Genomic DNA, 15,098 nt, shown 5'->3' with positions numbered 1-15,098 from the left:
CCAGTCCAGCTCTCTGCTGTGGCCTGGGAAAGCAGCAGAGGATGGCCCAGGTGCTTGGGCCCCTGCACCCATGTGGGACACCTGGAAGAAGCTCCTGGTCCTGGTTTCAGATCCGTGCAGCTCTGGCTGTCACAGCCATTTGGGGAGTGAACCAGTGGAAGGAAGACCTCTCTGTCTCTCCCTCTCATTGTCTGTAACTCTAACTCTCAAATAAATAAATAATCTTAAAAAAAAACTAGAAGATAGGATTTCAGATGTTTTTACTATAAAGAAATGTTAAATGCACTAAAGGATAAATATATTTACCCTGATTGGATATCACACAAATGTTATACATGTAATGCAATATCACATAGCATGCCTTAAACATGTACAACTGTCACATGTCTGTTAAGAAATTTTAAATACAAAAAAATTAAATGAAATTTTTAATTAGTTCATTGCATGATGCCACCATGCTAGACTATCAACGCCACCAGCTCTCCCTGTTTGCTTTCCACTGGGATCACCACGGTAATTGACAATGTGAAACTCCCCTGGAAGTGGCAACGAAACCAGGATGCTCCTGGCCCTCCCCTCCTACCCTGAATGAGCTCTTGCTTTGGTAGAGCTGCAGACGGTGGGGAGCAGCCCCAGCCAAGAACACGGCAGGCTCCCACTGTTTTTGGCCAAATGACAGGGCTTTTTTTTCTTAATGGATAAACGCTTTGGTCAATTTCCAGTAGCTAAAATGGTTGTTTTTGATAGTTTTACTCAGATTTATAGTTTCTTGGGGGAGGGGAGGACTTGTTGACCCCCATCTGTTACTCATGCTAGAAGTGAAGCTAGAAAACTTTGAGAAATCTGTTCTGCATTACATGCCCTTTTTCTCCCCGAAGTCATCTTACAGCTTCTCTAACAAGACAGGAAGGGAGGGGAAGACTGGCGGGAACAGAGAGGAAAGGGAGAAAGGATTCCCGAAGCCTGAGATTTTGCTGAGTTCTTGTTTTTGTGTATTTCTAATCTCCACTTTGTAATTTTAACTTTGTATCTTTTTATAATGCATTTAACTCTCAGGTAATAAATGTACATGGTTCAAAAATTAAATTAAAAAATTAATATACGAAATCTGCCTCTCAGTCTACTTCTCACCCCATCCCTCCCTGGGTCTTTTCCTGATTTTTTTATTTTACTTATTGTGCAAACTACCAACGTTTCTTTATGGAAATGCGAGCAAATGTGAAGCTGTGTTCTTGATTTCCTCCTTTTCACTGATTAATAGAGGCTGGGAAGTCTCCCTTTCGTTCCAGAGTCTCCTCACACTGCTGTGGAGCTGCAGTTCTCGCCATCCTGGGCATCGCGTGATCTCTGCGGCCGGTCCTTTCCTGCTGAGTCCCATGCAGGAAATCGCTGGCCACAATCCACCGGAAGCAAGGGAAAAGCCCCTCCTGCTCTGCATGTGCGCATGTGCCCCTCGGCTTGGTTCGACTATTTGGACGAAAGGGTATGGTTCTTGAGGCCACCCCAGCCCTTGGAAAGAGATAACGAAGGGTGGGTGAGATCACACAGCCACCCTTTCCAACCATGGAGAGCTTCTTCCTTGGAAGACTAGCCAAACCTGGGAGCCCCACCTCCTGCACACACCATGCACTTACTTTCCTGATCCAGGAAGGAGACGTGCTAATATCCATAATAACTTTAAAAGACATACCTTCCTTCGCTAAGGTTGGAAGCTGAAGGTTAGGTAGAGGTTCCTGCTTAACAAAAAGTTTAGGGGGATCCTGACACTCCTATTTCCTTCTCTAGGAACTTAGCCTAGCCCGTAATTACTATTGAAGAGAGGGTTAGGGGGTGAGATTAGTGCCCCCATGCCATTGGCCACCCACCTGTGAGTGACCCACGAGTGGATGGATGGCCACCCCAAGGAGCACCACCAAGCCTTGGCTGGCCAGAGGCCAGTATTATTCATCTCAACTAGTAATTTATTCCATAAGACACACAGAACTCTTCTGAGTGTAGGAGGCACTGGGACTGCGAAGTGTTGAACACAATGACTGCGGAAGGCATCTGCCCAGGAGCAACATTTGTGAGCCTCAAGTGAAGAAAAATCTCTCTCCTTAATAGCAACCTAAGGCCAACCCTCCCATCTGGATCAACTTCAAAGGCCTCCTGCATTAGCTGAGGCCGTCAACGACTCCGACTCCACTGCTCAAGGCTTCGGCGTTTGTACAGCAGCAGCGTCACAAGCTATCACACGCAGCGTCTGTCCTGAGGAGCAAGATCTCAGCCCCTTAGCCGCCTCCAGCCGCCTCCAGCCCCCTCTTCACCCTCCCCTGGGCCAAAACCCCCTCCGACCAAACCCGTCCTCCTCTGCCCTTCAGCCACGGTGGGTTTTTCTTGCTCCTCCCATTGCACTTGCTTTTGAAGCCCACAGAATTTATTATTCAGAAAACAAGCTTCTCGGCAATATCAACCTTAATTAACTGTGTTCTTTCCCTATCGCCTCCCACCCTCCCCTTCATGCATTTGAATGAAGGCACGCGCGGGGAGCCCGGCCAGCGCCCCTCCCCCACGGCAGACCCATCAGAGTCTACTAGTCAAGCATGACCAGATAAGGGAAAATGGAATTCCTTATCTCTGGCTGCCAATGGGAAAGGGTCAAGGTTACTGAGGAGAGACCTTCCAGAAGGAAGGAGAGGGGGAAGAGCGCCAAGCCTCCCTGGTTTCCATGGCAACGGGAGGTTGAATCTCGATGCATTCCCGAGAGCCTGGCCCGCGTGGCTCCTCTGACATCTTTCCACTTCATTAGCCTCTTTATCAAGTGATTCTGCATAGGGCTCAGTGTGTTTCGGTGTCAGGGTGCACCGTGGATGATGCAGTAACAGGGTGATCTTTTCTGCGGATCCCCAGTGCCTTCTGGGACCACAGGCGCTTGCACCCCTCCTCCCCACTCCCCAGGAAGGCTCCTCTTGCTCTTCACTTAAAGCTCCATCAGCGGGAGGCCCCAAAGGGCCCCCTACCCCTGCAGCCCAGGAAGCCAGGACCCTAGCTGTCAGCCATGCACAGCGCCCACGCCAGGAGGAAGATTAATGGCTTTGCCCACCGAACATGGATAAAAGGGGCCCCACAAAGCAATAAAGGCAGAGTGGGCGGCGAGGAGGGCTCTGGCAGTAACACACACTGACTGACACCGCCGTGTGCTCCCTTTCTGTGTGGGGCTTGGTGCTGCCAGTGGAACACAGGCTCATTTAATAAGCGCTCAGTGAGACCAGGGGATTTTGGGGGGTGAAGATCGATCTCCATTGCACGCATGTGCACTCAGTGCGTGTGCGTATGTGTGTGTGTGTGCATGCATGCATGTGCATATGTGTGAGAAGAGGGATGTCTGTGCTCAGTATCTCTCCCCTTGGAAATCCACAGCTGTGTCCTGCCATTTCCCAAACTAGTGTCTCTGCTTCGGCAAATTTGTCACCCGTGGGTGCTCTCAGCCACGGAAATTCTCCTACAACCAAGAGCCAGGGCTGCAAGGAAGTGAGCTGGGGACTTAAACACCTTTGCTCTGTCTGTGCTGCCTCTCAGGAAGCCACACGGTCTGCTCTTGTACCTGGGCTGCTGTGGTCTTGGCCCCCGGAAGTACACTGGGCCCAGGAGCAGGCAGGAGAGCCGGCAGCCAGGGGGAAAGACTGACCAGGAATGTGTGCACACCTGGGGGCTGCCTTGTTTGATTTTGTTTTGTTTCCAGATTCACTCACAAATGCTGTGCTATGGAACTTAGAGGATCTGGATCTCCCTCCCAGCAGCAACATCCACCCCTAAATGATCCTGAAGGGGTGGCGTGTTCTCTAGGACCTCACCCTACCCATCAGAGGAATGGGAGGACTGGTCCGAGGGACGGCTGAGATTCCCTCCAGCTCCATGTGTGGAGGTTGTGAGGGGTCAGCCCTAACGGCCCTGCCCCTCACACACCTCAGCACCACTACTTCCATTCCCATCTGCACCCCCCCCCCCCAGTCTTGACACCCTGGCTCTGAACCTGGCCATGGACACTCCCTCCTGTGAGACTCAGACCATAGCTTCCTACTGGGCCCACAGAATCATTGCCTTCCCATTCATGTTCTATAGCAATAGTTTGTTTTATTCTAATTCATGTATCTATTTCATGATTTTCAAAGACACAAAGACCGACAGCAAGAACTCCCATCTGCTGGTTGACTCTCCAAAGGCCTGTAACAGCCATTGCTGGACCAGGCCAAAGCTAGGAGCCTGGAACTTACTCCGGGTCTCCCATGTGAATGGCAGGCACCCACGTATTTGAGTCATCACCTGCTGTCTCCAAGTGCACAATAACAGGAAGCTAGAACCAGCAGCAGCGTTGAGGATAGCCAGGGTTCTGTGATGTCCCCTAGGCTCTCTCACACATACCCTCTCATGTACACAGCCTGGAACAGCAAATATGATAGAGTTTCCTTGCTTAATTAGATTACTATGTACAGTATAGGCTACTTTGTAGACCTTAAAATGGAAAGATTCACCAGATATTCCTGACCTGATTGCAAGAAAACTGAGAAGTCAGAGAGATCTCAAGCGCAAGGTAGCCCGAGCCTGGGGGAGGGTCTCCCTTGTTGAGATGGAGGGGCCCTGGAGTAAGACAGCCGACTTGGAAATGCGGAGTTTAGTGAATTCTGCCACTTACCTCACCCAGAGGAGGGCGCAAGTCCAGCTCCAGCCGTGATGTTGCCCTCTGATGGCAAGCAGAGCCAGCCAAGCAGCTGCACGCACCCCTCTTGTACAACAAACAAAGGACCTCCTTCCAAACAGCTGTAGCAACAGAGGGCCAGATGCCATATGACACCCACACCTAAACAAAACAAAGAAGCGTACATCAAACCCAGCGTGAGGGAAGAGGCTCCCAACCAAGACAATCGGGCCCAGCACAGGTTGTGTGGGCTCCTTACCTCCATGTAAGATGTTGCAGGCCCAAGGACACATTCAGATGTGGCCATGCCAGGGTCAACAGGCTGCAACAGCTACTTTGCCCAGCAGCCCTGCTATGGACATCTATTACTGCTGTGTCTATTCCCCTTCTCTTGGAAGCAATGCTGCTCTCTGCATAGCACGGGTAGGGTACCATGCCCAGCCTCTCACATCCAAAGCCCAAGGTGGGGCAGGTGGGATCCTGTCTGTCTACTCCTGGCAAGTTCAGAGATGGACCCCATCCCGTTGTACCCTCGCCCATGTAAGTGGAATGCAGGCCCTAGGACACCAGGTTCGTCTCTGGCATTCAAAAGCTTAGCAGAACTAATAGCAGGTCAAGTGGCATCCTGGAGCAGTCAGAGCAACTTCCTGGCCCAGTTGCCCAGTTCTGGACTCAAGCTCTCAGCTCCTGCCCCATTTCAAGCTGGTTCTCCAACAACCCATTGAATCTCTGAGCTTCTGCCATATTCATTCTCTGCTTAAAATACACAGGGCTGGTTCCTGCTGTTTGCCACCAACAACTCTGACTGATCCATACTCTGATCATGCCAAATGACAGCTGAGTACTCTTCCTATTTTTAAAAGTCTCAGGAGACTGTATAAGCTCTCCAGTTACCTGTTGTACCAGTCAAGGTTCTTAGTTGCAGACAAAAGGCTGCAAAGAAACATATTACGTATTGCTAGCTCTCTGGCAGCCTATCTCGGAGGCCCTGCAGCCAGCAGGAGCAGACAAGTCACACCACCCTGCACATCGCTTCCGTGGGGTCCCCGCCAGCCCCCCACCGACAGAGACCACAGGGCTCACCAACACTACTGCACACTGGGTGTCTCCACAGCAACTCTGCCGTGGCTGCCTCTGGGCGCTGAATGTCTCTGCCACTTTCCTAGCCAGAATGGGTGCTCTGGGCACAGCTTCCCAGCATCCCTCACTTCCTAACTGAAGCCTGACACAGGTGCCTCTGCTTGGGAGGGTCTTAGGCTTACACTCTCTGCAAGGCAGTCTTGGGAAGCTCATTTCTGTCTTCCCTCTGTAGGAGGTACAGACAGACAGGGCATAGAAGCAATTTCGGAACCTCGGACAGGGTTTCTCAGCGCGCGGGGTACCTAAGAGACTTGACCAATCGATGTCCTGTTGTCTACAAGCAGCTTGCCCACATCTATTTCAGCATTCGGAATCGCTCATATCCAAGAAGTCCTTCCTAGAGGCTGAATAAACTCCTGCCATCAGCAAAGCTCTAATTTGCCGGAGTCCTCTGTGTGCACCTGGAGGGAAATCCGACAGGAGCCTGCCTCCACCTTCCAAACAGCCACTGAGGCGAGCTGCCCTTGGCTTGGCTCATGTGGTTAACAGGCGACATTCGCTTCTCCTTCCCTCTTCCTGTGACTACGTAAGGTTCCAGTTGCGTTTAAAGCTCTCGGCTGGTGAGACCTCTCTGCAGTTACTCTAAAAGACCCAGTTCTTGTACTGCTCATCACCAGATGACAGAACTATTTTCATGTTTGGTTTTTATTTCTTTGAAAGGCAAAGTAATTGAGAGAGGGGAAGAGAGAGGGGAGACAGAAAGAGAGAGAGAGAGAGAGAGAGAGAGAGAGAGAGATCTTCCATTTGCTAGTTTACTCCACAAATTCCACAAATGGCCACACAATGCCCGGGGCTTGGCCAGGCCAAAGTCAGGTGCCCAAAACTTTATTCAGGGGGCTGGTGCCATGGCACAGTGGATTAAAGTCCCAGCCCGCAGCACCAGCATCCCATGTGAACACTGGTTTGAGTCCTGGCTGCTCCACTTCCAGCCCAGAATTCCGATGTGGCCAGGGAAAGCAGTGGAGGATGGCTCAACTCCTTGGGCTCCTGCACCCATGTGGGAGACCCAGAAGAGGCTCCTGGCTTCAGATCAGCTCAACTCTGGCTGTTGTAGTCATTTGGGGAGTGGACCAGCAGAACTGAGGATCTCTCTCTCTCTCTCTTTGTAACTCTTTCAAATAAATAAAATAAATCTTAAAAAAAAAAAAACTTCATCCAGGTCTCCCACATGGGTGGCAGGGACCCAGCCACTTAGGCCATCCTCCACTGCTATCCCAGATACATTAGTAGGAGCCTCAGAGTGGCCTGGACTCCAACCAGCATCCTGATATGGGATGCCTGAGTCACAAGCAGAGGCTCCACTCACTGTGCCAGAGCACCGGCCGCAGCTGTTTTCATTTCTTCCTTCTGGGCCATCTCCCCAGCCCAGGCACTGAGCTACCTGCCATCATCCCCTGCCCTCCAGCTTCATCCAGCTCTCCTAGGTCACTGTGCCTCATGGGCCAACCACAGAGGAACTTGGCAGTGCGGGGCGTTCAGCAGCCCCGCCATCTCCTGTGTCATTGCACAGCAGGTGCACAGGGGCTCAGGGATGTTGCAAAGTGGGCACTCTAGTGCTGTGGAATGATCCTGCTCTCCAAAACCAGACGCTGGCTGGCCGATGTCCGACAGGACACTTTAGCCCTCCGAGTCTCAGATGTCTCATTTGACACGTTGAAATTACAACGTATCTGCGGGGCTGTGCATCACACGTGCTCAAGGGCTGCCTCCTTGTGGAGGTGACCTGGAAATCCAGAATGACCATGGGCATAAAAACACCATAAACTGGAAAATCTCACAAATCTGCAGGGTGTTATTAATATTATAGTTGCTAATATTATTTTACAAAATAAGTAAAAAGATGCAGGTAGAGTCTTAATAGAGCACACTTCCTACCGAGATGTACATGGGTTTCCATAAGTTGTCCTGAAAAAGGAACAGGTGGAAAACCCAATACAGATGTTCCTAGAATGATGGAACTACAGAAACTCTCACAGCTCGTTTTCAACTCCTGGAATTTACAGAGGCGGAACCAAAGGGACAAGACCTTGGTTGAAACAGTCACTGGAAGATGTTGAATGCAGTGTTCCTGGCTCTGTCAGTGTCACCTTAGCAAAACTAGGTCTTCATAACCAGATGGCACACCCTGGCCAGGCTCCCAAGGGGGTTCTAACACCAAAGCCACCCAGAAAAGTTCTCCTTCCAGGAGCCAGAGTCGGTTGCTCTGAGTCAGACAGATGCGCTCTGCATGCACCTGACTGTGGGCCTGAAGCCCCCCTTTCCTCTTGTATTAATCTCTTTAAGAAATTTTTCAGTGGAAATAATAATCCTCGTATGAACTTTGGAGTTGTTGTTATCATCAGCGCCATGCTGACAACCATTCAGGTTAGTCTCTAAAAGCCAGGATGAGAGTTTGTAAGGGAGGTGGGGGCAGAGCAGAATTAAATATGGGAAGAAAAATCCTGCAACAGATACCTCTGATGTGACCCCGTAGGATTGCTCCATATCACAGCCAGGGTGGAAGCCACCAGAGGGTGTAGGAGGCTCTCTGGGCTAAAGTCCACCTTCCAAGACCAGCCCAGACAAGCCCTTCTCAGAAACTCTGCCGGGGCTCTCCACGTTTGAAACAGGCACCTGCTTTCAAGGATTTCAAAGCATCCTGAACCTCCTCTTCATGGTCCTTCCATCTTATGGCCTGTGAGCTCCCGGAGGGCAAACATGGTTCCTGTGGCATCGCCAGAATGCAGCCGAAGGCCTGGCAGACTACTAAGTGGATTGATGGGAGACACCTCCAGTTGAGTCCATCTGCCCTAATGCACTTGCAAGCCATCTTTGGAGGAAGCTCCTTTATTCTAGACCGTCTGGAGCCCTATGGATCCTCATCATTCCTTTATTTATTTTTTTTTTACAGGCAGAGTAGACAGTGAGAGAGAGAGACAGAGAGAAAGGTCTTCCTTTGCTGTTGGTTCACCCTCCAATGGCCGCCGTGGCCGGTGCACTGCAGCCTGAGCACCGTGCTGAGGAGCCAGGTGCCAGGTGCTTCTCCTGGTCTCCCATGGAGTGCAGGGCCCAAGTACTTGGGCCATCCTCCACTACACTCCCAGGCTACAGCAGAGAGCTGGCCTGGAAGAGGAGCAACCAGGACAGAATCTGGCTCTCCGACCGGGACTAGAACCCGGTGTGCCAGTGCCGCTAGGCGGAGGATTAGCCTAGTGAGCCGCGGCGCCGGCTATCATTCCTTGAAATTCAGGGACAACTGAGGGGCTGCATCAGCTGCCAAGGGAGACGCCAAGAAGCTCTCTGGCTAGGCCAGGAGCCCCTCTCAGGAGCAGCAGCCTCAGAATTCTACAGAGGAGGGTGGGATCGTGGCAACCTGGGTGAGGAAGGGCTGGGGGCTTCCAGGGCTGGTTTTGCAGGGCACTCTCAGTTTTGCAACTTCTTTTCAAAAGATGTGTTTATTTATTTGAAAGGCAGAATCACAGAGAGAGGGAGAAAGAGAGCAAGCGCTCTTCCAATCCGCTGGTTCCCTCTCCAAATGGCCGCAGTGCTCCAAGGCCAGAAGTCTAGAACTCCATCCATTTCTCCCAACTAGCAGGGGCCCTAGCATTCCAGCCATCTCCCACTACTTTCCCAGGTACATTAGCAGGGAGCTGGATCACAAGTGGAAGAGCCAGGACTCGAACTGGGGGCTCCTCTATAGGACGCCAGTGTTGCAGGCTGTGGCTTTACCTGCCGCTGCCCAACACCAGCCCCAGGACAACATTTTTAAAGCAAATTTTCAGTTAAAATGCTTTCATTTCTAGTTTATAAAAGGGCGAGAAAATGTCGGTGGACCCATCAAAGAACACGTATGTGTGTACATAGAGCATGCATGTGGTGGGAGGAGGTGGAAGGTTTGGGAAGTCCCTGGAGAAAGAGGGAGGGCTGTGTCCCTGTGTCCCCACTGCAGAACTGCCACTAGGGAGGACAGCTGACCTGCTGCCCAAGCCTGTCTCTCCTGCTCATTACCTTTTTCTTGACTCACAAAAGAAATCTTCCAGCTCTACCGTGGGAACCTACAACTTTCACCAAGAACTCCCAGGCAGGGCCCGAACAGAGGAAAACTGAAGCCAAAAGCAAACACATCCCAGTGAAACGCCGGCCTTTCCATGGGCCTCGCCGTCTGCGATGCCAATTCGAGAAGCTGCTATCGATTTGCCATGGGAAAGAGAATAAAGGAAATCAGAAGCTTGTGGGGGAGTCAGGCCAGGCAGCGGCGAACATCTCATCTCTCAGATATCTCTCCACCAGTCAAAAATCAATTAGTGATGAATTTCTCTGGAATCTTCTTAAACGACACGACTGCATGAAAGACCTGCATGAGTGCTATCAGATCTGCCTGCCAGGTGTGAAGGGGAGAATTAGCCTCGTCCTTGTCATCACTTCCGCTCAGTGATGTCACCTTCATCCACTCGAGTCTAGCATTGGTGGAGCTAGGGCTGGCGGGAGGCACGCTGTTCCTCCTGCCCCTGCAGCCACAGGGCTGATGGACGGAACCTGTGGGTGCTCCCTGGAATGGGAACCGGAGAACCCACCCAGCAGGGGTCAGGAAGGAGTACTTCAGAGGCCGAGCTGCGTGAATTCCCAGCAGGTTACAAAGCACACTGGTGGAGGACAATTAGAAGACCACGCCACCTGTGAAAGAAGCCGAGAGAGGCACCCCTGGGGCCAGCCTGCTGCCCCAGCCATGTGGCATGCCAAGGTTAGGCCCAACTCTCTGCACCTGGGCCACTGTGTGTCACCAGCAGCAGACTCGGGAAGCTTCGCTGCTCTTGGGGTCGGGGCGAGACTGCAGTCAGGATGGTCACAGAGCCTGGCCCGACACTGCAGCCCAGGGAGGTGAGCCATCATTAATTCAGACTAATTTGCTGGAAAGCCAACTTAATAGACAGGAGTTAGATGCTCTTAAAGGATTCCATTTTATCACTTTCATTTATACACAGTAAAAGGAGCTAAGTCTGCCTTTGATGAATAGATAAAAATGATCAGGAGTTAGCTCATTAAAGCACAATTTAAAAATAAATTAACTAACATGGTATCAGTTGAACAAAATTATATTAAAAGTACACTGTGACAGGCAGAGAAAACAACCAGATCCACAACCGTGTCCTCAGGGGCCGTGCCCGTGTGGGGAGAGAGGGCAGGTCAGAGAGGGAGTGATGGTGGGCACACAAAGAAGGGGCACCCTGGAGCCAGGCAGGCACTGGGGCAGGCTCCTAGAACTGGGTCTTAAAGAACAACTGGAAGTTAGCCAGCGTGGGGGAAGGATTGAGAAGGGGAAGAGGTGAAGCCAGGGCGGGTTGCAGGGGTGGGCAGGAGCTGCGTGATCATCGTATGGTAGCATTTGGTTTGCAAACCACACAGTGCACCCATGCTTTCTCATTGTAGCCTCATAACAGCCCTTGCATTTGTTTTAAAGATTTATTTTATTTATTTGAAAGACAGAGTTACAGAGAGAGGTAGAGACAGACAAGTCTTCCATCTGCTGGTTCCCTCCCCAATTGGCCACAACGGCCACAGCTGTGCCAATCCGAAGCCAGGAGCCAGGAAGTTCTTTTGAGTCTCCCATGTGGGTGCAGGGACCCAAGGATTTGGGCCATCTTCTACTGCTATCCCAGGCCATAGCAGAGAGCTGGATCAGAAGAGGGGCAGCCGGGACTAGAACCAACGCCCATACGGGTTGTCAGCGCTTCAGGCCAGGGCATTAACCTGCTGTGCCACAGCACTGGCCTCACCACTTGCATTTTTAAGGTAGGAAAGCACTGTCCGTTTACTCAGTCGACAGAACCCAGACGAATCCCTGGCCTCAGCTGGTGAAGAGAGAAGCCAAGGAAAGGAATCAGGTCCCCTGGACTCCAGACGTGGTACCCTGCCAGGAATCCAGATTCCTGTCTCAGAGAACATTGCACACACCAAAACATTCCATTCCAGATGCAAGAACTCTCCAAAGCTGGGGCCAGTGCAAGGATCCCAGCTGAGAACTTCTCTGAGCAGAGCTATCTGATGCTTACGCTGGAATCAGCTGACACTGTTTGCAAACTTCGGATTATTCTGTTTGTAACTGGGTAAAGAATCACTTGTTTTCTAAATCTGCTTACCTAGTGCTCCTAAGCCTCCTGTCCAGGCACCAAGCATGGATCATTCAGCCCTAGAGTAGAACAAACCCAGATTCACCAAGCCTCGGACCAGGGGTCCGTATCTCAGGCTGACTGTGCCTGCTCAAAATAGACTGTGTCTGCTGAGGCCCAGGGGATTCAGAGCTGCAGGTGCACCTTTGTGGGGAGGGTCTTGGAGAGAGGGCACATGATTAGAGAGTATTGACAGGGCTTGGGAACTCAGTGGAGAGAGGCAAGCAGGCATCTAGGGACACAAGGCCTCTGACTCGCCCACCGTTCTCTCATAAGCCGTTCTCTCCCAAGCTCGGAGGCCCAGCTGGGGACACGTTTTGTGCCTCTTCTGCCCCTGACTTCAAGGTCAAGCCTTTCTGTTCACCCCATTTCCACTGGGTAGCTCAAAGCCTGGCCTACAGAAGATGCTTAATACAGGTACAGGGAAGTGATGCGTGACTGCTCCACTTCTCACCGTCACAGATTCAAGGTCATCTCAGAAGGTGACGAAGCAGAAGGGGACTAAGAAACCCCTTGCCCTTGCAGGTGTCGTGTCACCAAGTGTGTTCCAGAGCTCCCTCTCTCTTACCTGGGTGAAAACACACACGGCCCTCCCCAAGGCACGCTCATGCACCAACTAACTGCCTTGTGGCAGGACATCTCTCTGCCTGCAACTGGCAAGGCCTCTGCCGGTCACACGCAGGCTTCCAGGAGGCCGAAGCCGGGCCTGTGGCTCTTGGTGAGCAAACAGCCAGGAGGCCCCACCCACGACCACCTCCCCTCCAGCAAAGACGTCAATGGGGAAACTGCAGAAACGTGAAGGGTTCCACAGGAAGGAAATCAACGTCCCTTAGAGACCAAATTCTAGGACCACAGTTGAAACTGAACATTCTGGAAGCGATAATTGGTCTCATTTATCTAAATTTAGAAGGTCTGGAAAGGGAAGGAGGAACTATTAAGACATGTTATTTAGAAGAAGATAAGCCTTTAATCAAAGAGATGAGTAGAACCCAAACTCAAACCAAAATCCTGCTCAACCAAGGATCTAAAATCAGAGTTCCTTTGGGGATAACAGTCAAATCTTATTTAACCTGAGAGTGAAGAAGAAATGTTCGCAAAAAGAATAAACCTTGCCGACAAAACTAGGCCATCTGATAACTGTAAAAGACACCAAAAGCCATCAGTTGCAAATCAGAAACATTTTGAACAAAAATGTTTTCTGGGAGTGGAGATGGCTGAGCTCGGAGTGTTCACGGTGCTTTGCAATCATCCAGGAAATTGGTCCAGCCAGACAAGGTAGATTGAGTGCCCGCCGCCTTGCACTCTGATAGAGCCCCAGCCCCGGCTCTCCCTGGATGGCCTCATCTCTTCAAGAGCGAATGGGATTGGCAGCCACTCCCTGCTCCCATCTTCAGCTTGATTTACTTTAAGAACCCTTTCCTGAGTGTCAGCTCTGTGCCTGGGATGGTACCAGGTGATGCACATGCAAACTGAATGAGACATGGACCCTGTTAACGACGATGGAAACCCACCGGTCCTGCCCCAAGAGCACGGGTCGAGAGATGTTCAAGGTGCTGAAGTCCAGGCTTGGAGGAAGCAGTACCTGAGCTGAGTCTAAGGGCTTTGCCAGAGCTTACGAGTGAACAGGAAGTGGGGAGGGGAGGACATTCCACTTGGAAAGACCATCAGGAGAAGGACAGAGGCGCAGGATGTTCTTTAGTGCAATCCAGCACAGGCGATTGGGTCCCCTTCAGAGTCCAGGGCAGCAGGGGCAGGGAAGGCCCACCCACACGAGGCATCACAGCTCAGGAGGCTGCAGGCTGGGAGGCTGTGAGAGCTGAGCTGAGCACCTGAACTTCACCCTGGGGTTGGAGGGGCACCACTTCAGAGTTTCCAGTAGGAAAAGGATGCTTGTTTTGAAGGTAGTGATAAATCATTTTTTCCAGAAGAAGGCATTAGGAAGACCAAATGAAATTTGAAAAGGAAAAATAAAGGCGACTCCAAGAACAATAAAAAGACACGATGATGACCACTACAGGAAGTCACCTCACTTAGGGTAGCGCTTCCAGGAGTAGTGGCCCAGAGCGTGGTTAGTCGGGGTGCCCCCTGGCCTGGACTCTGGAAGAAGCGGAGGTCCCCTGAGCACTCCTGGACTTGTGGCCATGGCAGACCGACTGCAGGCTCATGCTGACATCTCCTTTGCGCTGTCTGCATACTTCCTGGGCCCAGTGCCTGTCCCTGCACACCACCTGGGCTATTCGGCCATCAGTGCTGGGAAGAGCCCACGGATGAACTCAGCATCCTCCACCAACTCGTCACTCATCTTCGCAAAGTTCAGGGGATAATGCACCTCAAGCCTTGTCCAAGACAGCTGAAGTTGGAGGGTCCCACAGCTAGGAGAGTATGGATTCTCGCCCAGGATGGGTACATCTGCACCTGCACACACCTGCACACAAGATGGATCTCAAACAACTCCTGACTAACCACCTGTTACCACAAAAGTGCTGGGTTGGGCACTATTTCTTCGCTCTGAGCCTCTGGAAATTGTATAGCTTCCCAGAGAAGCAATTTAGAGCTGAAAAATAGGTCAGCCACAAGAAATAGCCTAAGAATGCTGTAAAATCTCCCTATCTCTGTGTATTCCTCTTTACTTTTCTTCACTCATTTGTGACAATCTAATGATTCACTACTTATCTGAATGTGTGTACATCACCCATCTCTCCAAACCAAAATTGGGTAAAGGGAACAAGATTCCATCTGCTTGTACTAACCTCAGTGCCTACAACAGTGTCTGGTGAAAGTCGGCGCTCAGCAAACCAATGTGGGCTCAGAGCATGGATGACGAGAGTGCACCTGCTATCCACTGGCAGCCGCGGTTATTGTTTTTAACAGTTCACTACTTTACAGATTGAGGAACTGATGTAGCATGGGGGGAGGCATGAACAACCACCAGAGTGGCTTATTGTGCTCATTCATTAGCTCAAAAACAACTCTTGAGAATCCACGATATGCCAGTATCCTTTAAAGCATCTTCAAAACCGGTGTTCAGGTTCAAAAACAGACATTCGGATGGTTTCAAACAGGGGGAGAGAGCATTTGGACCATCAAACTAGGAGGTCCAGATCTCAGGCATCCCAGAATGTAAAGGGATTTCTCCA

The 15,098-nt window shown here is 51.1% G+C and overlaps 1 long non-coding RNA gene across 1 annotated transcript in view; it reads right to left on the bottom strand.

Annotated features, from left to right (window-relative positions):
• The window catches only part of LOC149127158 (uncharacterized), an 84,950-nt gene that overhangs the window by 20,800 nt on the left and 49,052 nt on the right, over positions 1-15,098 (bottom strand). The window contains exon 2 of the long non-coding RNA XR_016232132.1: positions 4,673-4,837. This is a non-coding gene — a long non-coding RNA (uncharacterized LOC149127158). The remainder of the gene's footprint in view (positions 1-4,672; positions 4,838-15,098) is intronic.

Source organism: Oryctolagus cuniculus, chromosome 4, assembly GCF_051225735.1.
Source record: "Oryctolagus cuniculus isolate XC-2025 breed Fujian yellow rabbit chromosome 4, ASM5122573v1, whole genome shotgun sequence".
Classification (NCBI taxonomy): Eukaryota; Metazoa; Chordata; class Mammalia; order Lagomorpha; family Leporidae; genus Oryctolagus; species Oryctolagus cuniculus.
This window is presented reverse-complemented; position numbering and strand designations above follow the sequence as displayed.